At 45.3% G+C, this 18,284-nt stretch overlaps 28 non-coding genes across 28 annotated transcripts; all 28 read right to left on the bottom strand.

The window, feature by feature from the left end:
- Positions 1–141: 141 nt before the first annotated feature.
- TRNAA-UGC (transfer RNA alanine (anticodon UGC)) lies at positions 142–213 on the bottom strand. Its single transcript has one exon. It is a non-coding gene; the product is annotated as a tRNA-Ala (tRNA).
- Positions 214–1,559: 1,346 nt separating this feature from the next.
- Positions 1,560–1,631, bottom strand: TRNAA-UGC (transfer RNA alanine (anticodon UGC)). Its single transcript has one exon. It is a non-coding gene; the product is annotated as a tRNA-Ala (tRNA).
- A 159-nt stretch (positions 1,632–1,790) lies between these two features.
- On the bottom strand, positions 1,791–1,862 carry TRNAA-UGC (transfer RNA alanine (anticodon UGC)). The gene has a single exon. It is a non-coding gene; the product is annotated as a tRNA-Ala (tRNA).
- Positions 1,863–2,021: 159 nt separating this feature from the next.
- On the bottom strand, positions 2,022–2,093 carry TRNAA-CGC (transfer RNA alanine (anticodon CGC)). Its single transcript has one exon. It is a non-coding gene; the product is annotated as a tRNA-Ala (tRNA).
- Positions 2,094–2,632: 539 nt separating this feature from the next.
- TRNAA-UGC (transfer RNA alanine (anticodon UGC)) lies at positions 2,633–2,704 on the bottom strand. Its single transcript has one exon. It is a non-coding gene; the product is annotated as a tRNA-Ala (tRNA).
- A 1,349-nt stretch (positions 2,705–4,053) lies between these two features.
- TRNAA-UGC (transfer RNA alanine (anticodon UGC)) lies at positions 4,054–4,125 on the bottom strand. The gene has a single exon. It is a non-coding gene; the product is annotated as a tRNA-Ala (tRNA).
- Positions 4,126–4,283: 158 nt separating this feature from the next.
- Positions 4,284–4,355, bottom strand: TRNAA-UGC (transfer RNA alanine (anticodon UGC)). Its single transcript has one exon. It is a non-coding gene; the product is annotated as a tRNA-Ala (tRNA).
- A 159-nt stretch (positions 4,356–4,514) lies between these two features.
- TRNAA-CGC (transfer RNA alanine (anticodon CGC)) lies at positions 4,515–4,586 on the bottom strand. The gene has a single exon. It is a non-coding gene; the product is annotated as a tRNA-Ala (tRNA).
- A 540-nt stretch (positions 4,587–5,126) lies between these two features.
- Positions 5,127–5,198, bottom strand: TRNAA-UGC (transfer RNA alanine (anticodon UGC)). Its single transcript has one exon. It is a non-coding gene; the product is annotated as a tRNA-Ala (tRNA).
- Positions 5,199–6,550: 1,352 nt separating this feature from the next.
- TRNAA-UGC (transfer RNA alanine (anticodon UGC)) lies at positions 6,551–6,622 on the bottom strand. The gene has a single exon. It is a non-coding gene; the product is annotated as a tRNA-Ala (tRNA).
- A 158-nt stretch (positions 6,623–6,780) lies between these two features.
- TRNAA-UGC (transfer RNA alanine (anticodon UGC)) lies at positions 6,781–6,852 on the bottom strand. Its single transcript has one exon. It is a non-coding gene; the product is annotated as a tRNA-Ala (tRNA).
- Positions 6,853–7,011: 159 nt separating this feature from the next.
- Positions 7,012–7,083, bottom strand: TRNAA-CGC (transfer RNA alanine (anticodon CGC)). Its single transcript has one exon. It is a non-coding gene; the product is annotated as a tRNA-Ala (tRNA).
- Positions 7,084–7,762: 679 nt separating this feature from the next.
- TRNAA-UGC (transfer RNA alanine (anticodon UGC)) lies at positions 7,763–7,834 on the bottom strand. Its single transcript has one exon. It is a non-coding gene; the product is annotated as a tRNA-Ala (tRNA).
- A 160-nt stretch (positions 7,835–7,994) lies between these two features.
- On the bottom strand, positions 7,995–8,066 carry TRNAA-CGC (transfer RNA alanine (anticodon CGC)). The gene has a single exon. It is a non-coding gene; the product is annotated as a tRNA-Ala (tRNA).
- Positions 8,067–8,606: 540 nt separating this feature from the next.
- On the bottom strand, positions 8,607–8,678 carry TRNAA-UGC (transfer RNA alanine (anticodon UGC)). Its single transcript has one exon. It is a non-coding gene; the product is annotated as a tRNA-Ala (tRNA).
- A 1,351-nt stretch (positions 8,679–10,029) lies between these two features.
- Positions 10,030–10,101, bottom strand: TRNAA-UGC (transfer RNA alanine (anticodon UGC)). The gene has a single exon. It is a non-coding gene; the product is annotated as a tRNA-Ala (tRNA).
- Positions 10,102–10,259: 158 nt separating this feature from the next.
- TRNAA-UGC (transfer RNA alanine (anticodon UGC)) lies at positions 10,260–10,331 on the bottom strand. Its single transcript has one exon. It is a non-coding gene; the product is annotated as a tRNA-Ala (tRNA).
- Positions 10,332–10,489: 158 nt separating this feature from the next.
- On the bottom strand, positions 10,490–10,561 carry TRNAA-CGC (transfer RNA alanine (anticodon CGC)). Its single transcript has one exon. It is a non-coding gene; the product is annotated as a tRNA-Ala (tRNA).
- A 540-nt stretch (positions 10,562–11,101) lies between these two features.
- Positions 11,102–11,173, bottom strand: TRNAA-UGC (transfer RNA alanine (anticodon UGC)). The gene has a single exon. It is a non-coding gene; the product is annotated as a tRNA-Ala (tRNA).
- Positions 11,174–12,524: 1,351 nt separating this feature from the next.
- Positions 12,525–12,596, bottom strand: TRNAA-UGC (transfer RNA alanine (anticodon UGC)). Its single transcript has one exon. It is a non-coding gene; the product is annotated as a tRNA-Ala (tRNA).
- A 384-nt stretch (positions 12,597–12,980) lies between these two features.
- On the bottom strand, positions 12,981–13,052 carry TRNAA-CGC (transfer RNA alanine (anticodon CGC)). The gene has a single exon. It is a non-coding gene; the product is annotated as a tRNA-Ala (tRNA).
- Positions 13,053–13,592: 540 nt separating this feature from the next.
- On the bottom strand, positions 13,593–13,664 carry TRNAA-UGC (transfer RNA alanine (anticodon UGC)). Its single transcript has one exon. It is a non-coding gene; the product is annotated as a tRNA-Ala (tRNA).
- Positions 13,665–15,017: 1,353 nt separating this feature from the next.
- TRNAA-UGC (transfer RNA alanine (anticodon UGC)) lies at positions 15,018–15,089 on the bottom strand. Its single transcript has one exon. It is a non-coding gene; the product is annotated as a tRNA-Ala (tRNA).
- Positions 15,090–15,249: 160 nt separating this feature from the next.
- TRNAA-CGC (transfer RNA alanine (anticodon CGC)) lies at positions 15,250–15,321 on the bottom strand. The gene has a single exon. It is a non-coding gene; the product is annotated as a tRNA-Ala (tRNA).
- Positions 15,322–15,861: 540 nt separating this feature from the next.
- Positions 15,862–15,933, bottom strand: TRNAA-UGC (transfer RNA alanine (anticodon UGC)). Its single transcript has one exon. It is a non-coding gene; the product is annotated as a tRNA-Ala (tRNA).
- A 1,353-nt stretch (positions 15,934–17,286) lies between these two features.
- TRNAA-UGC (transfer RNA alanine (anticodon UGC)) lies at positions 17,287–17,358 on the bottom strand. The gene has a single exon. It is a non-coding gene; the product is annotated as a tRNA-Ala (tRNA).
- A 160-nt stretch (positions 17,359–17,518) lies between these two features.
- TRNAA-CGC (transfer RNA alanine (anticodon CGC)) lies at positions 17,519–17,590 on the bottom strand. The gene has a single exon. It is a non-coding gene; the product is annotated as a tRNA-Ala (tRNA).
- A 540-nt stretch (positions 17,591–18,130) lies between these two features.
- On the bottom strand, positions 18,131–18,202 carry TRNAA-UGC (transfer RNA alanine (anticodon UGC)). The gene has a single exon. It is a non-coding gene; the product is annotated as a tRNA-Ala (tRNA).
- Between the last annotated feature and the right edge of the window lie 82 nt (positions 18,203–18,284).

The raw sequence follows: 18,284 nt of genomic DNA, 5'->3' as shown, positions 1-18,284 counted from the left end.
CCTTTTATATGCTAATGGCTTTGGAGGGTGAGGACATGGACGTTTATTGTAAGGGTTGTTTTGGCCAAATGTTTCTCAGGTGTGTGTGCACATGCCGAGGTAGCAGCTGCTTCCCTTGGAGTAGGATAAGTAAGGCTTACTTGGAGATGCCGGGGATTGAACCCGGGGCCTCACACATGCAAAGCGTGCGCTCTACCACTGAGCTACATCCCCTTATCTCGTGGAGGTCTTTGTGCCTTTTTCTCCACAAAGCTTTAAACGATGTTGCAGCCTTTAACCCGGCACCAGGCCTTCACATCTGTGTTCCACTACAAGTACTCAGGGCCTCCTTCACTTCCCAAAAACAACTACGCTTTCATTTTTTTTCTTCCAGGAAGGACTTTTAGCCTTCAGGAGCCAAAAGAAACCCATTTATGTCCGAATTGTGTTTGTCAGTTAGCTGACAACACATCATCTCCCAGCTGCATAAGTGAGCTCTCTTTGTGTCTGTGTCACATCTAATTACTGTGTGGTTCTCACCTGCACGAGCACTAGTCTGAGAGAGGCAGGGATTATGCGAAGTGAAGTTTCTTCTCAGGAGGTGTCAGGTCTCACACTGCAGATAGAGGTCATGCATTAACCCGTGCAAAGCCATGGCGAAAAGCCTCACGTTTCAACACAATAAGATACCGCTGACACAGGAATGTGAAGATTTCCTCTACTATAGGCTATGCGTACAGTTCAACAAATGACACCATTAAACTACATCTTCAGTGCACATCTTATGCAGGAAGGAAGAATTACTATGCCTTTAAAGAGTAACTCCTCTTTTGTTGAGAAAAAAAACAATCCCCTCTGGGTGATCAATGGACATTGCAAGGATTTTAACAAGCTTTGTTGCAGAGTCTTACCTGTTTCTTCTTCTCTGAAGGAATAGCTTTTTGTTGGATCATGTCTTGTGCAGGACCTATTTTAAATGGGAGTGTTTTTTTTTTTCTTCACTTTTGACCAGCTGATGCACTTGCAGGGCTCTAGTGAGAAGAATGACAGGACCTGCAGTCCTTTAGAAGCAATTAACCATTTAGGATCAGCTCACCAAATCTGACATTTTTCTTGCAGAGGATGCCTAAAATCTGACTTGTATCTAAGTGCAGACTTCTGGGAAAATCAATGAGCCAATCACACAAACAGGAAGTGAAATCTCTGGGGGGCTGTTCCGTACACCAGTTGTGTACGGAACGCCTCCAAGTTGCCATATTGCATTGAATTTTATAGAAAATGACAGCGCTGCCGATTGAAAAGGAAAGATCATTTTTTCAATAAATGACTAGTGGTGCAATTGCATATACTATATTATTTTTTCTTATTTGCGATCTTTTTTTCTGAGGAAAGTGGAGATACCCTTAAAGCTTCACGTGAACAACAGACAGCCAATGATGTCAACTAGAGGTTCATATATGTGATTAGCATGCTTCCAAGAAAAGCCTGCCTTGCTGATTGTTCCTTACTACTGCCACTCATTTTGACAGCACCCAGCACCCAAGTTTTGAACCCAATTGCAACCACCCCAAAGCAAAGGCTGGAGATGCCAGGGATTGAACCCGGGGCCTCACACATGCAAAGCGTGCGCTCTACCACTGAGCTACATCCCCTGCTTCTTCCTGCTTTTCTGTGCCTTTTTTTTTTTTTTCTTTTGGGGAGGAAGTTTGACTTTAAAGAGAAGTTCTCAACAGGATTTTGCACTTTGTGGGCATAATAAGGCAACTCAGCATGCGCTACATAGTAACTAATCTAGGTTTTAAGATAAAGAATGGAGATGCCGGGGATTGAACCCGGGGCCTCACACATGCAAAGCGCGCGCTCTACCACTGAGCTACATCTCCTTCTTGCTCTTGGCTTTCTCTGCCTTTTTTTTTTTTTTCTTTTGGGGAGGAAGTTTGACTTTTGAGAGAAGTTCTCAGCAGGATTTTGCACTTTGTGGGGATCATTAGGCAACTCAGCATGCGCTACATCGCAACTAGACTCGGTTTTAAGATAAAGATTGGAGATGCCGGGGGTTGAACCCGGGACCTCACACATGCGAAGCGTGCGCTCTACCACTGAGCTACATCCCCCATACTTCACATAAGCAGACCTGTGCTTCTTGTGAGGCGAAAATTCAGGTAGAGGCAAAGTTAGTGCAGCTATCGACCTAGCTGCATTGTTGTATCCTGAAAGGGAGATGGCCCCTCCGCTATAAAACTCTGATCTGACCTCTCTGCCTTTGGCCGAGAACACTAATTGGGAGTCGGTCAGCTGCTGGTTTTCCAGCATACTCGTCCCACAGAAGCCAGCCATACGGCCGCTTTCTTTCGGACAGACCGACATACACACAACCCGAATGTCAGGAGTTTTTCTTGAACCAGCCGTTGTCTCCTGACATTCGGCCCGTGAGTACCAGGTTAGAGTGTTACCCCCAAGTTTGACTTTAGAGAGAGGAACAAAGGAAAGAATTCCAGGCTGTCTGCTCCACCCTTTTATATGCTAATGGCTTTGGAGGGTGAGGACATGGACGTTTATTGTAAGGGTTGTTTTGGCCAAATGTTTCTCAGGTGTGTGTGCACATGCCGAGGTAGCAGCTGCTTCCCTTGGAGTAGGATAAGTAAGGCTTACTTGGAGATGCCGGGGATTGAACCCGGGGCCTCACACATGCAAAGCGTGCGCTCTACCACTGAGCTACATCCCCTTATCTCGTGCAGGTCTTTGTGCCTTTTTCTCCACAAAGCTTTAAACGATGTTGCAGCCTTTAACCCGGCACCAGGCCTTCACATCTGTGCTCCACTACAAGTACTCAGGGCCTCCTTCACTTCCCAAAAACAACTACGCTTTCATTTTTTTTCTTCCAGGAAGGACTTTTAGCCTTCAGGAGCCAAAAGAAACCCATTTATGTCCGAATTGTGTTTGTCAGTTAGCTGACAACACATCATCTCCCAGCTGCATAAGTGAGCTCTCTTTGTGTCTGTGTCACATCTAATTACTGTGTGGTTCTCACCTGCACGAGCACTAGTCTGAGAGAGGCAGGGATTATGCGAAGTGAAGTTTCTTCTCAGGAGGTGTCAGGTCTCACACTGCAGATAGAGGTCATGCATTAACCCGTGCAAAGCCATGGCGAAAAGCCTCACGTTTCAACACAATAAGATACCGCTGACACAGGAATGTGAAGATTTCCTCTACTATAGGCTATGCGTACAGTTCAACAAATGACACCATTAAACTACATCTTCAGTGCACATCTTATGCAGGAAGGAAGATTTACTATGCCTTTAAAGAGTAACTCCTCTTTTGTTGAGAAAAAAAACAATCCCCTCTGGGTGATCAATGGACATTGCAAGGATTTTAACAAGCTTTGTTGCAGAGTCTTACCTGTTTCTTCTTCTCTGAAGGAATAGCTTTTTGTTGGATCATGTCTTGTGCAGGACCTATTTTAAATGGGAGTGTTTCTTTTTTTTTTCTTCACTTTTGACCAGCTGATGCACTTGCAGGGCTCTAGTGAGAAGAATGACAGGACCTGCAGTCCTTTAGAAGCAATTAACCATTTAGGATCAGCTCACCAAATCTGACATTTTTCTTGCAGAGGATGCCTAAAATCTGACTTGTATCTAAGTGCAGACTTCTGGGAAAATCAATGAGCCAATCACACAAACAGGAAGTGAAATCTCTGGGGGGCTGTTCCGTACACCAGTTGTGTACGGAACGCCTCCAAGTTGCCATATTGCATTGAATTTTATAGAAAATGACAGCGCTGCCGATTGAAAAGGAAAGATCATTTTTTCAATAAATGACTAGTGGTGCAATTGCATATACTATATTATTTTTTCTTGTTTGCGATCTTTTTTTCTGAGGAAAGTGGAGATACCCTTAAAGCTTCACGTGAACAACAGACAGCCAATGATGTCAACTAGAGGTTCATATATGTGATTAGCATGCTTCCAAGAAAAGCCTGCCTTGCTGATTGTTCCTTACTACTGCCACTCATTTTGACAGCACCCAGCACCCAAGTTTTGAACCCAATTGCAACCACCCCAAAGCAAAGGCTGGAGATGCCAGGGATTGAACCCGGGGCCTCACACATGCAAAGCGTGCGCTCTACCACTGAGCTACATCCCCTGCTTCTTCCTGCTTTTCTGTGCCTTTTTTTTTTTTTCTTTTGGGGAGGAAGTTTGACTTTAGAGAGAAGTTCTCAACAGGATTTTGCACTTTGTGGGCATAATAAGGCAACTCAGCATGCGCTACATAGTAACTAATCTAGGTTTTAAGATAAAGAATGGAGATGCCGGGGATTGAACCCGGGGCCTCACACATGCAAAGCGCACGCTCTACCACTGAGCTACATCCCCTTCTTGCTCTTGGATTTCTCTGCCTTTTTTTTTTTTTTCTTTTGGGGAGGAAGTTTGACTTTTGAGAGAAGTTCTCAGCAGGATTTTGCACTTTGTGGGGATCATTAGGCAACTCAGCATGCGCTACATCGCAACTAGACTCGGTTTTAAGATAAAGATTGGAGATGCCGGGGGTTGAACCCGGGACCTCACACATGCGAAGCGTGCGCTCTACCACTGAGCTACATCCCCCATACTTCACATAAGCAGACCTGTGCTTCTTGTGAGGCGAAAATTCAACTAGAGGCAAAGTTAGTGCAGCGATCGACCTAGCTGCGTTGTTGTATCCTGAAAGGGAGATGGCCCCTCCGCTATAAAACTCTGATCTGACCTCTCTGCCTTTGGCCGAGAACACTAATTGGGAGTCGGTCAGCTGCTGGTTTTCCAGCATACTCGTCCCACAGAAGCCAGCCATACGGCCGCTTTCTTTCGGACAGACCGACATACACACAACCCGAATGTCAGGCAGTTTTTCTTGAACCAGCCGTTGTCTCCTGACATTCGGCCCGTGAGTACCAGGTTAGAGTGTTACCCCCAAGTTTGACTTTAGAGAGAGGAACAAAGGAAAGAATTCCAGGCTGTCTGCTCCACCCTTTTATATGCTAATGGCTTTGGAGGGTGAGGACATGGACGTTTATTGTAAGGGTTGTTTTGGCCAAATGTTTCTCAGGTGTGTGTGCACATGCCGAGGTAGCAGCTGCTTCCCTTGGAGTAGGATAAGTAAGGCTTACTTGGAGATGCCGGGGATTGAACCCGGGGCCTCACACATGCAAAGCGTGCGCTCTACCACTGAGCTACATCCCCTTATCTCATGGAGGTCTTTGTGCCTTTTTCTCCACAAAGCTTTAAACGATGTAGCAGCCTTTAACCCGGCACCAGGCCTTCACATCTGTGTTCCACTACAAGTACTCAGGGCCTCCTTCACTTCCCAAAAACAACTACGCTTTCATTTTTTTTCTTCCAGGAAGGACTTTTAGCCTTCAGGAGCCAAAAGAAACCCATTTATGTCCGAATTGTGTTTGTCAGTTAGCTGACAACACATCATCTCCCAGCTGCATAAGTGAGCTCTCTTTGTGTCTGTGTCACATCTAATTACTGTGTGGTTCTCACCTGCACGAGCACTAGTCTGAGAGAGGCAGGGATTATGCGAAGTGAAGTTTCTTCTCAGGAGGTGTCAGGTCTCACACTGCAGATAGAGGTCATGCATTAACCCGTGCAAAGCCATGGCGAAAAGCCTCACGTTTCAACACAATAAGATACCGCTGACACAGGAATGTGAAGATTTCCTCTACTATAGGCTATGCGTACAGTTCAACAAATGACACCATTAAACTACATCTTCAGTGCACATCTTATGCAGGAAGGAAGATTTACTATGCCTTTAAAGAGTAACTCCTCTTTTGTTGAGAAAAAAAACAATCCCCTCTGGGTGATCAATGGACATTGCAAGGATTTTAACAAGCTTTGTTGCAGAGTCTTACCTGTTTCTTCTTCTCTGAAGGAATAGCTTTTTGTTGGATCATGTCTTGTGCAGGACCTATTTTAAATGGGAGTGTTTTTTTTTTTTTTTTTCTTCACTTTTGACCAGCTGATGCACTTGCAGGGCTCTAGTGAGAAGAATGACAGGACCTGCAGTCCTTTAGAAGCAATTAACCATTTAGGATAAGCTCACCAAATCTGACATTTTTCTTGCAGAGGATGCCTAAAATCTGACTTGTATCTAAGTGCAGACTTCTGGGAAAATCAATGAGCCAATCACACAAACAGGAAGTGAAATCTCTGGGGGGCTGTTCCGTACACCAGTTGTGTACGGAACGCCTCCAAGTTGCCATATTGCATTGAATTTTATAGAAAATGACAGCGCTGCCGATTGAAAAGGAAAGATCATTTTTTAAATAAATGACTAGTGGTGCAATTGCATATAGTTTATTATTTTTTCTTATTTGCGATCTTTTTTTCTGAGGAAAGTGGAGATACCCTTAAAGCTTCACGTGAACAACAGACAGCCAATGATGTCAACTAGAGGTTCATATATGTGATTAGCATGCTTCCAAGAAAAGCCTGCCTTGCTGATTGTTCCTTACTACTGCCACTCATTTTGACAGCACCCAGCACCCAAGTTTTGAACCCAATTGCAACCACCCCAAAGCAAAGGCTGGAGATGCCAGGGATTGAACCCGGGGCCTCACACATGCAAAGCGTGCGCTCTACCACTGAGCTACATCCCCTGCTTCTTCCTGCTTTTCTGTGCCTTTTTTTTTTTTTCTTTTGGGGAGGAAGTTTGACTTTAGAGAGAAGTTCTCAACAGGATTTTGCACTTTGTGGGCATAATAAGGCAACTCAGCATGCGCTACATAGTAACTAATCTAGGTTTTAAGATAAAGAATGGAGATGCCGGGGATTGAACCCGGGGCCTCACACATGCAAAGCGCGCGCTCTACCACTGAGCTACATCCCCTTCTTGCTCTTGGATTTCTCTGCCTTTTTTTTTTTTTTCTTTTGGGGAGGAAGTTTGACTTTTGAGAGAAGTTCTCAGCAGGATTTTGCACTTTGTGGGGATCATTAGGCAACTCAGCATGCGCTACATCGCAACTAGACTCGGTTTTAAGATAAAGATTGGAGATGCCGGGGGTTGAACCCGGGACCTCACACATGCGAAGCGTGCGCTCTACCACTGAGCTACATCCCCCATACTTCACATAAGCAGACCTGTGCTTCTTGTGAGGCGAAAATTCAGGTAGAGGCAAAGTTAGTGCAGCGATCGACCTAGCTGCGTTGTTGTATCCTGAAAGGGAGACGGCCCCTCCGCTATAAAACTCTGATCTGACCTCTCTGCCTTTGGCCGAGAACACTAATTGGGAGTCGGTCAGCTGCTGGTTTTCCAGCATACTCGTCCCACAGAAGCCAGCCATACGGCCGCTTTCTTTCGGACAGACCGACATACACACAACCCGAATGTCAGGCAGTTTTTCTTGAACCAGCCGTTGTCTCCTGACATTCGGCCCGTGAGTACCAGGTTAGAGTGTTACCCCCAAGTTTGACTTATTGCATTGAATTTTATAGAAAATGACAGCGCTGCCGATTGAAAAGGAAAGATCATTTTTTAAATAAATGACTAGTGGTGCAATTGCATATACTATATTATTTTTTCTTATTTGCGATCTTTTTTTCTGAGGAAAGTGGAGATACCCTTAAAGCTTCACGTGAACAACAGACAGCCAATGATGTCAACTAGAGGTTCATATATGTGATTAGCATGCTTCCAAGAAAAGCCTGCCTTGCTGATTGTTCCTTACTACTGCCACTCATTTTGACAGCAGCCAGCACCCAAGTTTTGAACCCAATTGCAACCACCCCAAAGCAAAGGCTGGAGATGCCAGGGATTGAACCCGGGGCCTCACACATGCAAAGCGTGCGCTCTACCACTGAGCTACATCCCCTGCTTCTTCCTGCTTTTCTGTGCCTTTTTTTTTTTTTTTCTTTTGGGGAGGAAGTTTGACTTTTGAGAGAAGTTCTCAACAGGATTTTGCACTTTGTGGGGATCATTAGGCAACTCAGCATGCGCTACATCGCAACTAGACTCGGTTTTAAGATAAAGATTGGAGATGCCGGGGGTTGAACCCAGGACCTCACACATGCGAAGCGTGCGCTCTACCACTGAGCTACATCCCCCATACTTCACATAAGCAGACCTGTGCTCCTTGTGAGGCGAAAATTCAGGTAGAGGCAAAGTTAGTGCAGTGATCGACCTAGCTGCGTTGTTGTATCCTGAAAGGGAGATGGCCCCTCCGCTATAAAACTCTGATCTGACCTCTCTGCCTTTGGCCAAGAACACTAATTGGGAGTCGGTCAGCTGCTGGTTTTCCAGCATACTCGTCCCACAGAAGCCAGCCATACGGCCGCTTTCTTTCGGACAGACCGACATACACACAACCCGAATGTCAGGCAGTTTTTCTTGAACCAGCCGTTGTCTCCTGACATTCGGCCCGTGAGTACCAGGTTAGAGTGTTACCCCCAAGTTTGACTTTAGAGAGAGGAACAAAGGAAAGAATTCCAGGCTGTCTGCTCCACCCTTTTATATGCTAATGGCTTTGGAGGGTGAGGACATGGACGTTTATTGTAAGGGTTGTTTTGGCCAAATGTTTCTCAGGTGTGTGTGCACATGCCGAGGTAGCAGCTGCTTCCCTTGGAGTAGGATAAGTAAGGCTTACTTGGAGATGCCGGGGATTGAACCCGGTGCCTCACACATGCAAAGCGTGCGCTCTACCACTGAGCTACATCCCCTTATCTCGTGGAGGTCTTTGTGCCTTTTTCTCCACAAAGCTTTAAACGATGTTGCAGCCTTTAACCCGGCACCAGGCCTTCACATCTGTGTTCCACTACAAGTACTCAGGGCCTCCTTCACTTCCCAAAAACAACTACGCTTTCATTTTTTTTCTTCCAGGAAGGACTTTTAGCCTTCAGGAGCCAAAAGAAACCCATTTATGTCCGAATCGTGTTTGTCAGTTAGCTGACAACACATCATCTCCCAGCTGCATAAGTGAGCTCTCTTTGTGTCTGTGTCACATCTAATTACTGTGTGGTTCTCACCTGCACGAGCACTAGTCTGAGAGAGGCAGGGATTATGCGAAGTGAAGTTTCTTCTCAGGAGGTGTCAGGTCTCACACTGCAGATAGAGGTCATGCATTAACCCGTGCAAAGCCATGGCGAAAAGCCTCACGTTTCAACACAATAAGATACCGCTGACACAGGAATGTGAAGATTTCCTCTACTATAGGCTATGCGTACAGTTCAACAAATGACACCATTAAACTACATCTTCAGTGCACATCTTATGCAGGAAGGAAGATTTACTATGCCTTTAAAGAGTAACTCCTCTTTTGTTGAGAAAAAAAACAATCCCCTCTGGGTGATCAATGGACATTGCAAGGATTTTAACAAGCTTTGTTGCAGAGTCTTACCTGTTTCTTCTTCTCTGAAGGAATAGCTTTTTGTTGGATCATGTCTTGTGCAGGACCTATTTTAAATGGGAGTGTTTTTTTTTTTTTTTTCTTCACTTTTGACCAGCTGATGCACTTGCAGGGCTCTAGTGAGAAGAATGACAGGACCTGCAGTCCTTTAGAAGCAATTAACCATTTAGGATCAGCTCACCAAATCTGACATTTTTCTTGCAGAGGATGCCTAAAATCTGACTTGTATCTAAGTGCAGACTTCTGGGAAAATCAATGAGCCAATCACACAAACAGGAAGTGAAATCTCTGGGGGGCTGTTCCGTACACCAGTTGTGTACGGAACGCCTCCAAGTTGCCATATTGCATTGAATTTTATAGAAAATGACAGCGCTGCCGATTGAAAAGGAAAGATCATTTTTTAAATAAATGACTAGTGGTGCAATTGCATATACTATATTATTTTTTCTTGTTTGCGATCTTTTTTTCTGAGGAAAGTGGAGATACCCTTAAAGCTTCACGTGAACAACAGACAGCCAATGATGTCAACTAGAGGTTCATATATGTGATTAGCATGCTTCCAAGAAAAGCCTGCCTTGCTGATTGTTCCTTACTGCTGCCACTCATTTTGACAGCACCCAGCACCCAAGTTTTGAACCCAATTGCAACCACCCCAAAGCAAAGGCTGGAGATGCCAGGGATTGAACACGGGGCCTCACACATGCAAAGCGTGCGCTCTACCACTGAGCTACATCCCCTGCTTCTTCCTGCTTTTCTGTGCCTTTTTTTTTTTTTCTTTTGGGGAGGAAGTTTGACTTTAGAGAGAAGTTCTCAACAGGATTTTGCACTTTGTGGGCATAATAAGGCAACTCAGCATGCGCTACATAGTAACTAATCTAGGTTTTAAGATAAAGAATGGAGATGCCGGGGATTGAACCCGGGGCCTCACACATGCAAAGCGCGCGCTCTACCACTGAGCTACATCCCCTTCTTGCTCTTGGATTTCTCTGCCTTTTTTTTTTTTTCTTTTGGGGAGGAAGTTTGACTTTTGAGAGAAGTTCTCAGCAGGATTTTGCACTTTGTGGGGATCATTAGGCAACTCAGCATGCGCTACATCGCAACTAGACTCGGTTTTAAGATAAAGATTGGAGATGCCGGGGGTTGAACCCAGGACCTCACACATGCGAAGCGTGCGCTCTACCACTGAGCTACATCCCCCATACTTCACATAAGCAGACCTGTGCTTCTTGTGAGGCGAAAATTCAACTAGAGGCAAAGTTAGTGCAGCGATCGACCTAGCTGCGTTGTTGTATCCTGAAAGGGAGATGGCCCCTCCGCTATAAAACTCTGATCTGACCTCTCTGCCTTTGGCCGAGAACACTAATTGGGAGTCGGTCAGCTGCTGGTTTTCCAGCATACTCGTCCCACAGAAGCCAGCCATACGGCCGCTTTCTTTCGGACAGACCGACATACACACAACCCGAATGTCAGGCAGTTTTTCTTGAACCAGCCGTTGTCTCCTGACATTCGGCCCGTGAGTACCAGGTTAGAGTGTTACCCCCAAGTTTGACTTTAGAGAGAGGAACAAAGGAAAGAATTCCAGGCTGTCTGCTCCACCCTTTTATATGCTAATGGCTTTGGAGGGTGAGGACATGGACGTTTATTGTAAGGGTTGTTTTGGCCAAATGTTTCTCAGGTGTGTGTGCACATGCCGAGGTAGCAGCTGCTTCCCTTGGAGTAGGATAAGTAAGGCTTACTTGGAGATGCCGGGGATTGAACCCGGGGCCTCACACATGCAAAGCGTGCGCTCTACCACTGAGCTACATCCCCTTATCTCATGGAGGTCTTTGTGCCTTTTTCTCCACAAAGCTTTAAACGATGTAGCAGCCTTTAACCCGGCACCAGGCCTTCACATCTGTGTTCCACTACAAGTACTCAGGGCCTCCTTCACTTCCCAAAAACAACTACGCTTTCATTTTTTTTCTTCCAGGAAGGACTTTTAGCCTTCAGGAGCCAAAAGAAACCCATTTATGTCCGAATTGTGTTTGTCAGTTAGCTGACAACACATCATCTCCCAGCTGCATAAGTGAGCTCTCTTTGTGTCTGTGTCACATCTAATTACTGTGTGGTTCTCACCTGCACGAGCACTAGTCTGAGAGAGGCAGGGATTATGCGAAGTGAAGTTTCTTCTCAGGAGGTGTCAGGTCTCACACTGCAGATAGAGGTCATGCATTAACCCGTGCAAAGCCATGGCGAAAAGCCTCACGTTTCAACACAATAAGATACCGCTGACACAGGAATGTGAAGATTTCCTCTACTATAGGCTATGCGTACAGTTCAACAAATGACACCATTAAACTACATCTTCAGTGCACATCTTATGCAGGAAGGAAGATTTACTATGCCTTTAAAGAGTAACTCCTCTTTTGTTGAGAAAAAAAACAATCCCCTCTGGGTGATCAATGGACATTGCAAGGATTTTAACAAGCTTTGTTGCAGAGTCTTACCTGTTTCTTCTTCTCTGAAGGAATAGCTTTTTGTTGGATCATGTCTTGTGCAGGACCTATTTTAAATGGGAGTGTTTTTTTTTTTTTTTTCTTCACTTTTGACCAGCTGATGCACTTGCAGGGCTCTAGTGAGAAGAATGACAGGACCTGCAGTCCTTTAGAAGCAATTAACCATTTAGGATAAGCTCACCAAATCTGACATTTTTCTTGCAGAGGATGCCTAAAATCTGACTTGTATCTAAGTGCAGACTTCTGGGAAAATCAATGAGCCAATCACACAAACAGGAAGTGAAATCTCTGGGGGGCTGTTCCGTACACCAGTTGTGTACGGAACGCCTCCAAGTTGCCATATTGCATTGAATTTTATAGAAAATGACAGCGCTGCCGATTGAAAAGGAAAGATCATTTTTTAAATAAATGACTAGTGGTGCAATTGCATATAGTTTATTATTTTTTCTTATTTGCGATCTTTTTTTCTGAGGAAAGTGGAGATACCCTTAAAGCTTCACGTGAACAACAGACAGCCAATGATGTCAACTAGAGGTTCATATATGTGATTAGCATGCTTCCAAGAAAAGCCTGCCTTGCTGATTGTTCCTTACTACTGCCACTCATTTTGACAGCACCCAGCACCCAAGTTTTGAACCCAATTGCAACCACCCCAAAGCAAAGGCTGGAGATGCCAGGGATTGAACCCGGGGCCTCACACATGCAAAGCGTGCGCTCTACCACTGAGCTACATCCCCTGCTTCTTCCTGCTTTTCTGTGCCTTCTTTTTTTTTTTTTTTTTTTCTTTTGGGGAGGAAGTTTGACTTTAGAGAGAAGTTCTCAACAGGATTTTGCACTTTGTGGGCATAATAAGGCAACTCAGCATGCGCTACATAGTAACTAATCTAGGTTTTAAGATAAAGAATGGAGATGCCGGGGATTGAACCCGGGGCCTCACACATGCAAAGCGCGCGCTCTACCACTTCTTGCTCTTGGATTTCTCTGCCTTTTTTTTTTTTTTCTTTTGGGGAGGAAGTTTGACTTTTGAGAGAAGTTCTCAGCAGGATTTTGCACTTTGTGGGGATCATTAGGCAACTCAGCATGCGCTACATCGCAACTAGACTCGGTTTTAAGATAAAGATTGGAGATGCCAGGGGTTGAACCCGGGACCTCACACATGCGAAGCGTGCGCTCTACCACTGAGCTACATCCCCCATACTTCACATAAGCAGACCTGTGCTTCTTGTGAGGCGAAAATTCAGGTAGAGGCAAAGTTAGTGCAGCGATCGACCTAGCTGCGTTGTTGTATCCTGAAAGGGAGATGGCCCCTCCGCTATAAAACTCTGATCTGACCTCTCTGCCTTTGGCCGAGAACACTAATTGGGAGTCGGTCAGCTGCTGGTTTTCCAGCATACTCGTCCCACAGAAGCCAGCCATACGGCCGCTTTCTTTCGGACAGACCGACATACACACAACCCGAATGTCAGGCAGTTTTTCTTGAACCAGCCGTTGTCTCCTGACATTCGGCCCGTGAGTACCAGGTTAGAGTGTTACCCCCAAGTTTGACTTTAGAGAGAGGAACAAAGGAAAGAATTCCAGGCTGTCTGCTCCACCCTTTTATATGCTAATGGCTTTGGAGGGTGAGGACATGGACGTTTATTGTAAGGGTTGTTTTGGCCAAATGTTTCTCAGGTGTGTGTGCACATGCCGAGGTAGCAGCTGCTTCCCTTGGAGTAGGATAAGTAAGGCTTACTTGGAGATGCCGGGGATTGAACCCGGGGCCTCACACATGCAAAGCGTGCGCTCTACCACTGAGCTACATCCCCTTATCTTGTGGAGGTCTTTGTGCCTTTTTCTCCACAAAGCTTTAAACGATGTTGCAGCCTTTAACCCGGCACCAGGCCTTCACATCTGTGTTCCACTACAAGTACTCAGGGCCTCCTTCACTTCCCAAAAACAACTACGCTTTCATTTTTTTCCTTCCAGGAAGGACTTTTAGCCTTCAGGAGCCAAAAGAAACCCATTTATGTCCGAATTGTGTTTGTCAGTTAGCTGACAACACATCATCTCCCAGCTGCATAAGTGAGCTCTCTTTGTGTCTGTGTCACATCTAATTACTGTGTGGTTCTCACCTGCACGAGCACTAGTCTGAGAGAGGCAGGGATTATGCGAAGTGAAGTTTCTTCTCAGGAGGTGTCAGGTCTCACACTGCAGATAGAGGTGATGCATTAACCCGTGCAAAGCCATGGCGAAAAGCCTCACGTTTCAACACAATAAGATACCGCTGACACAGGAATGTGAAGATTTCCTCTACTATAGGCTATGCGTACAGTTCAACAAATGACACCATTAAACTACATCTTCAGTGCACATCTTATGCAGGAAGGAAGATTTACTATGCCTTTAAAGAGTAACTCCTCTTTTGTTGAGAAAAAAAACAATCCCCTCTGGGTGATCAATGGACATTGCAAGGATTTTAACAAGCTTTGTTGCAGAGTCTTACCTGTTTCTTCTTCTCTGAAGGAATAGCTTTTTGTTGGATCATGTCTTGTGCAGGACCTATTTTAAATGGGAGTGTTTTTTTTTTTTTTTTTTCTTCACTTTTGACCAGCTGATGCACTTGCAGGGCTCTAGTGAGAAGAATGACAGGACCTGCAGTCCTTTAGAAGCAATTAACCATTTAGGATCAGCTCACCAAATCTGACATTTTTCTTGCAGAGGATGCCTAAAATCTGACTTGTATCTAAGTGCAGACTTCTGGGAAAATCAATGAGCCAATCACACAAACAGGAAGTGAAATCTCTGGGGGGCTGTTCCGTACACCAGTTGTGTACGGAACGCCTCCAAGTTGCCATATTGCATTGAATTTTATAGAAAATGACAGCGCTGCCGATTGAAAAGGAAAGATCATTTTTTAAATAAATGACTAGTGGTGCAATTGCATATACTATATTATTTTTTCTTATTTGCGATCTTTTTTTCTGAGGAAAGTGGAGATACCCTTAAAGCTTCACGTGAACAACAGACAGCCAATGATGTCAACTAGAGGTTCATATATGTGATTAGCATGCTTCCAAGAAAAGCCTGCCTTGCTGATTGTTCCTTACTACTGCCACTCATTTTGACAGCACCCAGCACCCAAGTTTTGAACCCAATTGCAACCACCCCAAAGCAAAGGCTGGAGATGCCAGGGATTGAACCCGGGGCCTCACACATGCAAAGCGTGCGCTCTACCACTGAGCTACATCCCCTGCTTCTTCCTGCTTTTCTGTGCCTTTTTTTTTTTTTTTCTTTTGGGGAGGAAGTTTGACTTTTGAGAGAAGTTCTCAGCAGGATTTTGCACTTTGTGGGGATCATTAGGCAACTCAGCATGCGCTACATCGCAACTAGACTCGGTTTTAAGATAAAGATTGGAGATGCCAGGGGTTGAACCCGGGACCTCACACATGCGAAGCGTGCGCTCTACCACTGAGCTACATCCCCCATACTTCACATAAGCAGACCTGTGCTTCTTGTGAGGCGAAAATTCAGGTAGAGGCAAAGTTAGTGCAGCGATCGACCTAGCTGCGTTGTTGTATCCTGAAAGGGAGATGGCCCCTCCGCTATAAAACTCTGATCTGACCTCTCTGCCTTTGGCCGAGAACACTAATTGGGAGTCGGTCAGCTGCTGGTTTTCCAGCATACTCGTCCCACAGAAGCCAGCCATACGGCCGCTTTCTTTCGGACAGACCGACATACACACAACCCGAATGTCAGGCAGTTTTTCTTGAACCAGCCGTTGTCTCCTGACATTCGGCCCGTGAGTACCAGGTTAGAGTGTTACCCCCAAGTTTGACTTTAGAGAGAGGAACAAAGGAAAGAATTCCAGGCTGTCTGCTCCACCCTTTTATATGCTAATGGCTTTGGAGGGTGAGGACATGGACGTTTATTGTAAGGGTTGTTTTGGCCAAATGTTTCTCAGGTGTGTGTGCACATGCCGAGGTAGCAGCTGCTTCCCTTGGAGTAGGATAAGTAAGGCTTACTTGGAGATGCCGGGGATTGAACCCGGGGCCTCACACATGCAAAGCGTGCGCTCTACCACTGAGCTACATCCCCTTATCTTGTGGAGGTCTTTGTGCCTTTTTCTCCACAAAGCTTTAAACGATGTTGCAGCCTTTAACCCGGCACCAGGCCTTCACATCTGTGTTCCACTACAAGTACTCAGGGCCTCCTTCACTTCCCAAAAACAACTACGCTTTCATTTTTTTTCTTCCAGGAAGGACTTTTAGCCTTCAGGAGCCAAAAGAAACCCATTTATGTCCGAATTGTGTTTGTCAGTTAGCTGACAACACATCATCTCCCAGCTGCATAAGTGAGCTCTCTTTGTGTCTGTGTCACATCTAATTACTGTGTGGTTCTCACCTGCACGAGCACTAGTCTGAGAGAGGCAGGGATTATGCGAAGTGAAGTTTCTTCTCAGGAGGTGTCAGGTCTCACACTGCAGATAGAGGTCATGCATTAACCCGTGCAAAGCCATGGCGAAAAGCCTCACGTTTCAACACAATAAGATACCGCTGACACAGGAATGTGAAGATTTCCTCTACTATAGGCTATGCGTACAGTTCAACAAATGACACCATTAAACTACATCTTCAGTGCACATCTTATGCAGGAAGGAAGATTTACTATGCCTTTAAAGAGTAACTCCTCTTTTGTTGAGAAAAAAAACAATCCCCTCTGGGTGATCAATGGACATTGCAAGGATTTTAACAAGCTTTGTTGCAGAGTCTTACCTGTTTCTTCTTCTCTGAAGGAATAGCTTTTTGTTGGATCATGTCTTGTGCAGGACCTATTTTAAATGGGAGTGTTTTTTTTTTTTTTTTTTCTTCACTTTTGACCAGCTGATGCACTTGCAGGGCTCTAGTGAGAAGAATGACAGGACCTGCAGTCCTTTAGAAGCAATTAACCATTTAGGATCAGCTCACCAAATCTGACATTTTTCTTGCAGAGGATGCCTAAAATCTGACTTGTATCTAAGTGCAGACTTCTGGGAAAATCAATGAGCCAATCACACAAACAGGAAGTGAAATCTCTGGGGGGCTGTTCCGTACACCAGTTGTGTACGGAACGCCTCCAAGTTGCCATATTGCATTGAATTTTATAGAAAATGACAGCGCTGCCGATTGAAAAGGAAAGATCATTTTTTAAATAAATGACTAGTGGTGCAATTGCATATACTATATTATTTTTTCTTATTTGCGATCTTTTTTTCTGAGGAAAGTGGAGATACCCTTAAAGCTTCACGTGAACAACAGACAGCCAATGATGTCAACTAGAGGTTCATATATGTGATTAGCATGCTTCCAAGAAAAGCCTGCCTTGCTGATTGTTCCTTACTACTGCCACTCATTTTGACAGCACCCAGCACCCAAGTTTTGAACCCAATTGCAACCACCCCAAAGCAAAGGCTGGAGATGCCAGGGATTGAACCCGGGGCCTCACACATGCAAAGCGTGCGCTCTACCACTGAGCTACATCCCCTGCTTCTTCCTGCTTTTCTGTGCTTTTTTTTTTTTTTTTCTTTTGGGGAGGAAGTTTGACTTTTGAGAGAAGTTCTCAACAGGATTTTGCACTTTGTGGGGATCATTAGGCAACTCAGCATGCGCTACATCGCAACTAGACTCGGTTTTAAGATAAAGATTGGAGATGCCGGGGGTTGAACCCAGGACCTCACACATGCGAAGCGTGCGCTCTACCACTGAGCTACATCCCCCATACTTCACATAAGCAGACCTGTGCTCCTTGTGAGGCGAAAATTCAGGTAGAGGCAAAGTTAGTGCAGTGATCGACCTAGCTGCGTTGTTGTATCCTGAAAGGGAGATGGCCCCTCCGCTATAAAACTCTGATCTGACCTCTCTGCCTTTGGCCGAGAACACTAATTGGGAGTCGGTCAGCTGCTGGTTTTCCAGCATACTCGTCCCACAGAAGCCAGCCATACGGCCGCTTTCTTTCGGACAGACCGACATACACACAACCCGAATGTCAGGCAGTTTTTCTTGAACCAGCCGTTGTCTCCTGACATTCGGCCCGTGAGTACCAGGTTAGAGTGTTACCCCCAAGTTTGACTTTAGAGAGAGGAACAAAGGAAAGAATTCCAGGCTGTCTGCTCCACCCTTTTATATGCTAATGGCTTTGGAGGGTGAGGACATGGACGTTTATTGTAAGGGTTGTTTTGGCCAAATGTTTCTCAGGTGTGTGTGCACATGCCGAGGTAGCAGCTGCTTCCCTTGGAGTAGGATAAGTAAGGCTTACTTGGAGATGCCGGGGATTGAACCCGGGGCCTCACACATGCAAAGCGTGCGCTCTACCACTGAGCTACATCCCCTTATCTCGTGGAGGTCTTTGTGCCTTTTTCTCCACAAAGCTTTAAACGATGTTGCAGCCTTTAACCCGGCACCAGGCCTTCA

Source organism: Aquarana catesbeiana, linkage group LG07, assembly GCF_042186555.1.
Source record: "Aquarana catesbeiana isolate 2022-GZ linkage group LG07, ASM4218655v1, whole genome shotgun sequence".
NCBI lineage: Eukaryota > Metazoa > Chordata > Amphibia > Anura > Ranidae > Aquarana > Aquarana catesbeiana.
The sequence above is the reverse complement of the archived record's forward strand: the minus strand, read 5'-3'. Positions and strand labels throughout refer to the sequence as shown.